General features: G+C 40.9%; 1 protein-coding gene across 3 annotated transcripts in view; it reads right to left on the reverse strand.

Moving 5' to 3' along the window:
* The window catches only part of RNF24 (ring finger protein 24), an 85,095-nt gene extending 74,317 nt beyond the window's left edge, over positions 1-10,778 (reverse strand). For 2 of the 3 annotated variants that reach the window (XM_023737519.1, XM_023737518.1), the window contains exon 1: positions 5,534-10,025. The gene's annotated coding sequence lies outside the window, so the exon portion shown is untranslated. Of the gene's footprint in view, positions 1-5,533; positions 10,026-10,661 lie in introns of those variants that run through there. The other variant, XM_023737520.1, reaches the window with a different exon arrangement.
* Between the last annotated feature and the right edge of the window lie 264 nt (positions 10,779-11,042).

The raw sequence follows: 11,042 nt of genomic DNA on the forward strand, positions 1-11,042 counted from the left end.
AGAATACATTAAAAAAAAAAAAAAAAAAAAACTTTTAGGAATGCAGCTGTCTATCTCCTCCCCCTCAGAACTGTGTTGTGCTTTTATATAATTCTGGAGTTCTAAACGGATGGTGGTAATGAACTGAAATAGAGAAAATTGAGACATAGAAAATAAAGAAGTCACAGCTGCATTCTAAACTGATTGCTGTGAAGTTTTCTTTTTGTGTAATCATTTGATTGCTTTTCTAAGAATCTAGGGCCTTCTTTACATCCCTTCTGAAATAATATTTTAACTTTTAGTATGCAACACTCACATCATATTCCACAGACAGTGCTGACTAAGGTTCTTTAGAGCTCAATTTTCAAATTATCTTTCAAGTAGTTCAAAGTAAACCAAATAGAAAACCAATAGTCTTACAGACACCTCTTCAAAGCATAAATCAGATTTCATTTCTAATCAAACAGTGAGTCTTGACCTTTTTTTTTTTTAGGGTTATGGACCCCTCTGAAAATCTTTCTACAGAAAAACATAACCCAAAAACTACATATATTTTCAAAGGATTTTATCGTAGTCCTGAATGCTCCTGTTAGAAAACCTTGTAAGACAGCATTCTCATGGATAAGCAATTCCAAACCAAGTACAAACTCATTAACTCAACTCTAAAACCCTCCCGTCAATTGGCTTGGCTTTTTCAACCTCATCCTCCCCTAGTTCTCTAAATACCATACTTTAGTCAAATGTATTAACTGATGCCTCCCTATTTTTGTTCTTACTATTCTCAGTATCTGCACACTCCAGATTATCCTCCATTATCTGATGAAATTCTATCTATCCTTCAAGTAATACTACCTTTATAAAACCTTCCTTGATACCCTAAACCTTCCTCTGAGCATCAGACTTTTGTCCTTCTATACTTCCAATATGGGACCTGCCTTATCCCCTTTTTTATCATGGTCTACTAAGTACCTGTCTAATCTGGTATTCTGTGTGACACTTCTCCAAGGAAGTTCTTACCCCCTGTGGTAGGCTGAATGGTGCCCCCCAAAAGATAATGTCCATGTCTTAATCCTCAGAACCTGTGAATGTGACCTTTTTTGGAAAAAGGGTCTTTGCAGATATAATTAAGGATCTTGAGATGAGCTCATCCTGGATTTATGGGTGGGCCCTAAATCCAATGACAAGTGTCTTCATAAGCAAGAGAAAGAGAAGAAAGCCCTATGAAGATGGAGGCAGAGACTGGAGTTATGCAGCCACAAACCAAGGAATGCCTGGAGCCAGCAAAAGCTGGAGGAGGCATAGATTCTTCTCTAGCACCTTCAGAGGGTGTGCAGTCCTGCTAACACCTTGATTTCTGACTTCTGGCCTCCAGAACTGTGAGAGAATAAATTTCTGTTGCTTTAAGCCACCAAATTTGTTACAGCAACCCTAGGAAACTAATACACCTCTCTGCCTCATTCTAATTCTAACAAGTCTATCACATCATTTTTACTTACTACAGCAGTTCTGAAACGGTTAATTACTTCAATGGCATTAGGAGGAAAAGCAGATTCCTCTCCCCTCAAAAAAACCAAACACAATGCCGTCGAGACCATTTGGACTCACAGTGATCCTATGACCCTATTACTCCCCAAATCTCTTTATTATCCAGCTCTTCTCTGAAAAAGTCTCTGAATTTTCTTTATCAACAGCCTTCCAGAAGTGCCAGTGCAGAATAGCATTTGAATAGTGAAGAGACTATTCTTGTAAAAGTTTACAACATCAGCGGTGATAGGTGGTGGGCTTTGGGGTGAAGGCCTGGGTTCTAAACCTGGCCCCTCACCTTGTGAACCTGGACCAGTTACTTTTTTATCTTTAGCTTTATTATCTGTAAACAACATATTGGGAGCTACTGTAAAGAGTAAATAAGCAATACATGTAAAGTTACTGATGCAAAAGGGTTTTAGTATAGGTTAGCTACTGTGAAAGATAATTTTCTGGGTGCAATATTGTCCCTGGCTATCGATACACTGTTACGTGATTTTTTTCTTTTTTTAAATAATCCTTCTCAATACCACAAAAATTCCTTCTGGCCTATTTTCAGGGACAATCAACAAGTTCAAGTAAGAACGTTTGTATAATTATGGCCAATCATAAGATTTTCAACCTATCTCTGAAAAGGTTTTGCAATTTCTTTTCCACTAAAGAAACAGAATGAAAGCCTACACCTTTGATTTCCCTTCCCACCCATTTCCTATAAACTGCATTAGCTCATACTTTGGTGTTTTATTATCTGCCAACCTTTTCCTTCAGTTCAAGATAAAGAGCATATTTGGATATGATAACTAGATTCTGTTTCAAGTTGATACTGAGCACAACTTCATATGTTCAAATTTTGGACAGAACAATAAAGAGATACAGGTAGTTCATGATTTTTTTGGTTCACCCAGATGAATTTAACACAACACATAGGTAATGCAGTACCAGTCAATCTCCCAATTTAAATAATTGTCAATTAGATCTGCAATTTAAATAATTTTTTTAAAAAGGCAACATAAAGCATATTGATAGATTGTAAAGTATTAATTTTGAGCATTCAATAAACACACATCATTAACTTTCTACAGAAGCCTTTGGTCAATGTAAGAATAAGCTTTATGATCAGATGAAAAATTTTACTGATCCAAATGATCAAAACTCTAGAAGAAGAAGAAGATGAAAAGAATAGCTAAATATTACTTTAAGAAAAGTTGATAAATGAAAACAGGCACTTTGAAAACAGGTAAACAGGAAGTTATTTACAATATAACAACATTCACTATAGTTACTTCAGTAGTAACCAACTTTATTACTCCTAAGAGCATTGAATTAATAAAAATTCAAGTTGCATTAAACTTTACCAGAGCAAATTCATAACTTAATGTGAAGTCCACGTGTAATGCCATTTAAAAAGTGGCTTCCTTTCCCTTGCCACTCCTTGCTCCAGGCTTGCTCCCACTCCCTGGAGCACCACGGAGGTCCTTCTGTGCAACTCTCTGCTGTCAGTTTTCCCATCCCACTAAGCTTAAAATGAGCCACTCCAGAGGTGGAAAGGGGGGACCTCACTACACCAAGAAGAAGAGACAGGAGCAGAGCATGTCCTGTGGACTCGAGGTCTCTGTGCTAAGAACATCTTAGACCCAGGAGACAGACAGAGCTGTTAACACTGGTGACGGCGAGAGATAGTGAGAAGCAGCAGCAGAGAAACGGCAATAGCAGAACAAGGAGACTGGCAGGAGACGGTGCAGTGGGCTTCCTGGCCCACAGAGCAAGAAAGGTGAGTGTCTTCAGGCAGGAGGCTTGCTGGTGGAGTGGGTGTCTCTGGGCACTTGTCAGCGGAGCTAGGCTGGCGGACCCCTGGAACTAGAGAGCTGAGTGCCTTCAGGCTGAGGCTTACTGGTGGAGTGGGGTGCCTCTGGGCACTTATTGGTAGGGCTAAAGAGCTTTGTAACACTTGCCTGAGCAGGGCAGAGGCGAGGTTGAGGGGCTGAGAGGCCAAGGGGCCAAGAGGCAGAGGGCCAGAGAGAGGTTTGCCTACGGGCATGACTGAGAAGAAGCTGTACTGATTGAAGAACTGTATTCTCAGTCGTTTCTCATCCTGAATTGTAACCTGTTACTTCCCTATTAAACCCCATAACTGTGAGTATGGTCTGTGAGTTCTGTGTGGCCACTGCAAAGAATTACTGAACCCAGCAGAGGAGTAGAGTGCCACGGGAGGGATGGCTGGTGTCAGAACTGGAAAAAAGTTGGAGAGAGGAGGTACATCTGACGTCTGCTTCATAGCAATCTGTTGAGCTGTTGATGCTGATAATGATTTTCTTTCCACCTTGTGAAGTTAGATGAGGAGGTCTGATGCCATTCCCATGCACCATTTTTACACCACTTATGTGTGTCTATCTCTCTGTCTACGCTAATCTTTTTATAACTCAGAAGTGATTAGCTTTAGGACCCATCCTACACTGATATGACCTCATTAACATAGTAAAAGAAAAGCCCTATTTCTAAATAGGATCACATCAACAGGTACAAGGACCAGAAATTCAACACATTATTTTTTGGGGACACAATTCAATCCATAACAAACTCCAAGCAGTCTGACTCCAAAATCCAGGTGCTAGACTGCCGATATTAAATTATACTTACAAAATAACGAAATGTAATATAGGGGAAAATTAAATCATTAATATAGTCCATAATTTTTTCAGCTCTAAGTGTAGCAAAAAGTGATGACTAATTAAAGAAATCAAAATGAACTTTCTTTTTAGAAATGTTTAAAAAGCAAGAGCTATTCTACCAGGTTAAAAATATCAGCTGTGTCTTTTTTGCCTGTATACTGAGTAGGGGCTTGCGTCATCTGCTGTCCTATAGGACATAATGGTGAAGAGAACAGATGAGGTCTCTATTTTCCTGGAGCCGACTTTCTAGTGGGGGTAATGGACAAAAAAAATTGATCAACAAAGCAGGAACGCAAACAGAAATCTGTACACCAATGATCACTGCAGCACTTTTCACAACAGCCAAAATGTGGAAACAATTGAAATGTCCATCAACAGAGCAATGGATAAACAAAATGTGGTATATACATACAATGGTATATTATACAGCCGTAAAGAGAAATGAAGTTCCGATGTATGCCGCAACATGGATGAATCTTGAAAATATTATGCTGAGCAAAATAAGTCAGTTGTAAAAGGACACATACTGTATGATCTCACTTACATGAAATAAGCAAATATATAGAAACCAAAAATTAATAGTGATTACCAAGGGTAGGAGGGAGGGTGAAGGGGGAGTTTCTGTTTAGAGGGTAGTGAGTTTATGTTAATGGTCGTGGAATAATTTGGAAAAGAATATTGAGAACGGTTGCAGAACTTGAAGAATATAATCAATGTCACTGAATTATACATGCATAAATTGTTGAACTGGTGTATGTTTTGCTGTGTATATTTTTACCCCAATTAAAAAAAAAAGGACAAAAAAAAAAATTGGTCAACAACAGAATTTCAGAGAGTGATACATACTACAGAGGAAGTAGGAAGGAAATGCAGACTTCTCTTTTCAGACGTTTAACCATGAAGGTAGACAGAAAGAGATGGTTGGAAGGTCTGAGGAAAGTTGTCCGTTGATTGTAATGTTTTATTCTGTTCGTTTTTAAAGATGGGCAATATTAGAGCATCTGTGTATGCTGACATGGATGGTCTTTGGAGAGGAGCTGCTGTTGATATAAGAAACAGGGCACAAATGCAGGAGCTGAGTCCTTGAGAAGGTATGAGGGGCTATGGGGGGAGAGAGGAGTTGGCCTCTGATAAAAGCAGACACACTTCTACATCGTAAAGAGAAGGAAAAGAAGACAGGAAACATGGGTCCTAAGGAAGGTAGGTTTCTAGATTTGGTGAGGGGAAGATGAGGGGCTTCTGCCTGATAACTTTTAAATCTCAATGAAGTATGAGAACAGCTTATCTGAGTGGGGAAAAGTGGGCTGCTGATGAGTTTAAGGAATTGGGAGACTTTCATAAGTAAAAAAAAAAAATCTTACTCGGAATCAGTGGTAGTTTTCCTGGGCAGTGCTAAGCATTCACTTCAGATTTTTGGTTATGAACCTAAAGTTCTTTAGCAATACTCAGTCACTCCTGTGGAGTCACAGAAAAGCCAGATGAGGGACAAGGCAGCTGAAAACAGAAACAAATGCATGAGTAAAAAAAGAATATTAAAAAAAAATATGTATCCATGGGACAAATACAAAAGTCACTGTCAATGTCCAATCAAGCTATGGTCTCCGGAGTTCCATTTTGTCTCCATCTTCTCATCACAAGAATTTCTGCAAACAATACATTTATCATATTTACTCATGAGATTTTTAATCATGAAGATTAAAGATAATTTCTTTTTGGTCATGAATGGTTCTGTCACTTCCGAAGGTGGATTTGTTTTTTTAAAATGTACCGATAACCTTTCTGTTGATTCCGAAAGTGACTGCATTTCACTGCTTGAAGAAACTATCCCTGATGTTAACTGGTGTTTCCAGCAACAATTCCATTTAAACGTAATAAAACAAAACCTAAACACCTTCCCACCACAGATACACATCCATCATAGTGCTTGATCTAAATGTCTGAATAGCTGTCACAAGACAAAGGGGAAGGTAGATGCCGACCTGGATGGCTCTGGACATCTAGCAGTGGCCACTGTTCAGGTGTATGCTCTTGATCACCCAGTCATGCTCCTAAACCACAATGCTGGCTCAAGATCTAAAACATTCTGGGAAGCATTTGTGTCTGCCCAGGTACAAGGGAGGAAACACAGACCTCACCTGTAAACCCCACAAAGAAGCCTATATTGGGTGGGATGATGTGTGTGAACGTGTGTGTGCGTGTGTTCACATATATAGTCATTTTTGGAAAACACAATCTGCCACACAAACAAAGTAAAAGACCATCATGAAATGTCACTACATCAGGAATAAACAAAAGATTCTAAAAATTTCCAGAGTGTGTGTGGGGGGAGGTCATACACAAGGGAATGGGGATTAGAATGGCATTGGATTTCTCAATAGCAACACTGGAAGCTAATGGAAAAATGCCTTTAACAAGAGGGACACGAATCTTCAACCCAGAATTCAATACCCAGCTAAACCACCATTCAAGTGTGAGGGTAAAATGAAGACATTTCCAGACATGCAACTTCTGAATTCTGGAAGGAATTACAGACTTTGCATGTGTCCTTTCTCAGGAAGCTACTAAAGAGTAAGGAAGACATGGGATCCAGGAAATAGGCGACCCAACACAGGAGGAATGCAAAGGGGATTCCCAAGATGATGACAAAGGGAAGTCCCAGGATTACAGTTATACAGCAACCCAGAGATCAAATCAATCTAGATTGGGATAGGACAGCGAGAGCTCCAAGAAGACTGTCTCCAAGGAAAAAGAAATGAAACTGAGAGGTAACCTGAAAACACTGAGAGATTACCAGCTCTGTTATAGACTTTGAGGATGAATTAGTGACTGGCACAAAGAAAACTATGCAAATGAAAAACACACAAACAAACAAAAGAGGCAATTATTTAATTCAGGAGAAACAATAAGTTGTACAAGAATGAAAATGTAGTAACAGTACACTACATGGTTCTTTTGTGAATAATAAGTACATTGTCATAATCACATAAATACTGAATACTGACTTAACTAAGAACTGTGAAGTATAGTTATGAGTGGGGGATGGAGAAATGGTTGTGTGGGAGAGCTAAGTCCTCAACTTCCAAAGTAGAAGCCCACAGATAATATCTAAAGCTGAAAAAATCAAGAAATAGCAGTATAAACATTAAAAACAAAATAAATGTGAAGGTAAATACAAGAAGGCTGCTAAGAATTTAAAGTGGCTGCCTCACCGGGATTGAAAACTGGGAATGCGCAGGATGGGACAACGGACTGCTATAGTAGTACTCTTTTTTTTTCTAGGTACATGTCCAACCTTGTTAAAACAGAAATTTTTTTTCCAATTACTTAAGACTGCAGATTTTGAATCTCTATGTCCTTGGACAAATCACATTCTCTCCTCTGTCATACCTGGTAAATGTAGAAAATACCTCTACTGTTACTAACAAAGATAAAAAGGAAACAAAACAATAGACACAAAAAACACTGAGAGCCACAGAATCTAAATTTGTAATTATCTTCCAAACATTCTACTACTGGGTTAAGTCTTATGAAATTGATATTTGGCCATTTTTTACTTTTAAAAATGGCAATTCCATATGGTTCAAGCTAATACATTACAATAACATTACTGTCTTACTGACTTCAGAATGAACTGCCATTTGAAAAAGAAAATTATTGATACGGAATGCTCAATGGAAAAACAATCTACTTTTTGTTATCAGACATTGTTGGGAGGAAAATGCATCCCAGTTTTGATTAACAATGTGTTATCATATATGCTATTACCATCACTAATATATCAATATTAGGGTTTCCAATGAATGCATATATTTAATACTAAAACAGAATTTAACAATTTAATCTATTGTGATGATATAGAAGTTACTTTAGAATTTTTCTTCACTAATCATACTACAAGGAACCCTGATGGCACAGTGGTTAAGCGCTTGGCTGCTAACTGAAAGGTTGGCAGTTTGAACCCACCAGCCGCTCCGCGGAAGAAAGATGTGGCAATCTGCTTCCCTAAAGATTTACAGCCTTGGAAACCCTATGGGGTACTTTCTATGCGTTGGAAATGGCTCGAAGGCAGTGGGTTTTTGTTTTGGGATCATACTACAAAAATGCTAAACTGTGGGTTGGTAAAGATTTTGATTAACAGAATGCTGAATAACAAGGCCAGGCTGTATTTAGGTACTTTTGTTTACACAAAAAATAGCTAAGTCAGTCTTGCAAAATTAAAGTTGCACTGTATTGCAATACTATGCAAGCCTATTTCAGTGATAATTCCGGTTACACTCTGTTTATCTAAGAGTCCCTCTTATGGTTTGTTTCAAGGAGATTCCTAAAAAATGTCTCATGCAATCAAGACAGGCAGGTTATAAATGTTTTGGGATGCTTCAATATTAGTGTTACTAGTTAATGAAGCTCTTGTTTTTAAATTAACTTATCTAGTTAAACTAATTGATATTAAAATTTTATTTACATCTTTCATCATAAACCAAAACCTTTCCAATAGAAAAAACAACTTTTACCAATTTTAACTTCTACCAAAAAAAAAAAGAAAAGAAAAGAATTTGACCATGGTAGCATGAGGTAAGAATTTTGCCAAGAATAATGGATCCTGATCCAACCAATGGAAAACTTCCCCTTCAAATTAAAAGCAAATGCTTGAAACTGAGGGAATATACATAAACAGATGCTGTGGAAGACTGCTTAGTTCACATTTCATTTTATACTCAAAACTACCAGGAATTAAAATACATGTGATTAAAAATAATAAAGAGAATCGCAAAGAAAACCAAACCTATCCAGTTAAACGTTTCATCATCCAAAAATATGCTCCTCTTAATTTCTTTACCACTGCTATTTTTAATCAAAAGATCATAATAAAAATATATTTTGGAGGTGTGTTTCCTATAACTGAGTTTCCACCACCCTCAAAAATTATAAGAGTAAAACAGAAACTGAAAATCTTCACGCAACCAAAGTAACAGTTATCTTCTAAAACTTAAAAGGTGTATTTCGAAATAGCATGAAATAGCTGGTGCTATTACAACTGCCTCTTTTTAATTGGTCCACATCAACTTTAACTCCTCATAACCTTACCAAAGACAAACAGCAAAGTCAGACAGTCCAACTAAGGCAAAGTCTGTGGGAATCTGCAGAGCTTTCTTCTCTCTCGGGGGATGAGGACAATGAAAAAAGGTGTTCTGTTTTCCAGTAGTCCTGTAAGAGGAGCCATTGAGCTGGGCTGCACAACCAGACAACAGAACACAAGAAAATTCAGATCAAAGCAAGGGCGCATGCCAGGTTAATATGCAATAAAGCCCTCTGCCAAAGCATTAAGGGAAAAAAAAAAAAACACAAAACAAGAAGGTGGAAAGAACCTGCTGGACCACCTTGTTATTAAGACAAGAAGGCAAGAAGAAACAAAATCTGCCTGTACCGAGCAGCCGAGAAAATATCCTAGATATATCGGCATATTTCTATATACATGTACATGACTACACAGACATATTATCGGTTAAGCGAATCCACAAGGCAGGGACCTATATGTATCGGAGTATTCCCAAGTACACATGCATGAATATACGACCATTAACTAAACCCGAAAGCAAAGTGTTCTAGATGTATATGAGAATACAGACATATCTTCAACAAAACCCACTGGTTTTACAGTACGGAACAACAACAAAATGCTGTTTGAAACAACATCAGACACAGAGTTGGGTAAAGAGCTGATGAAGTAATATGTGGTTTTTCCCTCACATCCTCTTTGATGATCTCTGATTCTCTTATTTTATAGGTGCCTCCAATATGCACACACACGCACCATCAGGTCTCCGGAAACAAAGGAGGGTCTTATTAACCACACACACGCCCCCCCCCCCCCACAGATGATGAGGCCACTACATGACTTCTATTAATGAGTACGCAGAAAGCGAGAGGTTTCAACCCAGACCACAGCCATGCAAACGGTGACAAACGGGCAAGACAAGCGCCACAAAGAAAGGGGAGGAGTAGATTGGGACCAGGAAAACACTACCACGCCGCGCCCCCCAAGGCGCGTTCCCATCGCCAACACGCAGGCATCTGTCCTCGCCATCCTCCTCCTCATCCCAGCCCTCTCCCACGCCCTGGGACCCGACGCCGGGCGCGGGTTAGCGGTGTACGGCTGCCCGCCGGATGCGTCCCCAGCCCGTGCGGGGCGCCACGAACTTCCCCTCGATGACCTCCCGGTGACAGCCCCGCGCCGCCCTTTGTACGGGACTCACCCTTCGGCCCCAGGGCCGCGCTGGACCCTCCTCTGCCTCCCTCACAGGCACGTTGCCCCTACCCCTCTCCACCCAGCGCCGGAACGCCTGGGGGCCTGGAAAATGTGTGTGGGAGGCTGGCGCGGGCCCGCGCGCGGTCTCCTCAGCATCCCGGATCGGGAGTCCCCTCTGTCCCCTAAGCTCCCACCCGGGGGCGGCAGCCCTCGGCGCCTCCCACCCTCGCTCCCTCACTCACTCGGGCGCGCCGGCAGCGGCGGCGGCGGCGGCGGTGGCGGTGGCGACGACGGGCTTGCGGGACCTTCAGCACCCGGGGGCGGGCTGCGGGCAGCAAGCGTCAGACCAAACCGACAGCAGCTGGGGCGGCGGCGGCAACTGCGCTTGGCAACCCCCAGCAAGGGGCGGGCCCGGCGGGGGAGGGGCGGGCGCCGCGCCTCTCATTCATGCTGCAGGGGCGGGGTGAGGGACCCGGATGCCCGGGCAGACCCCGCCTACCTCGCTGAGGGCTCGGCAACTTCAGAGTCTGAAGTGCGCAGGCGCAGCTCCTCCTTAGCCCAGCCAGGCTCAGCACTGCCTTCTCCTGCCAGGTCCCTCCGGGCTCGCTGGCCAAGTATACCCT

The sequence above is a fragment of the Trichechus manatus genome, unplaced genomic scaffold (genome assembly GCF_000243295.1).
Source record: "Trichechus manatus latirostris isolate Lorelei unplaced genomic scaffold, TriManLat1.0 scaffold00104, whole genome shotgun sequence".
Lineage (NCBI taxonomy): Eukaryota > Metazoa > Chordata > Mammalia > Sirenia > Trichechidae > Trichechus > Trichechus manatus.